The sequence below is a fragment of the Marmota marmota genome, unplaced genomic scaffold, assembly GCF_001458135.2.
Source record: "Marmota marmota marmota unplaced genomic scaffold, marMar, whole genome shotgun sequence".
Taxonomy (NCBI): domain Eukaryota; kingdom Metazoa; phylum Chordata; class Mammalia; order Rodentia; family Sciuridae; genus Marmota; species Marmota marmota.
Window position 1 is genome coordinate 42129773 of NW_025999900.1, and position 335 is coordinate 42130107.

Here is a 335-nt window from a genome sequence, read left to right on the forward strand (position 1 = left end):
AGGTGGTCGTTTACTTTATCATCGAGCAAGAGCGGAGCGGTGTGGGGGAGGGGCCGGTACTGAGTGCCTGCAGCATCTGCTACTCTGTCTTTACCATTCAGAACTTGTAACTAAAGTATTTAAAGAAACTGATTTTGAATGAAAATTAAAGGACACATGTTCTCAAACAGGGTTCCTGCATCTGTGCTCCTTTTGGTTACTGAGGTATTGTAAGTCTTCAGCACTGATAGTTGTACTAATTAATGGTTGTCATTAGCACTGGTCTCATGATGTCCCATGCTTCTGACTTAAGTTAAACTGTACTAATATGACAGAAGGTGGAAGTCCGCCAGCCA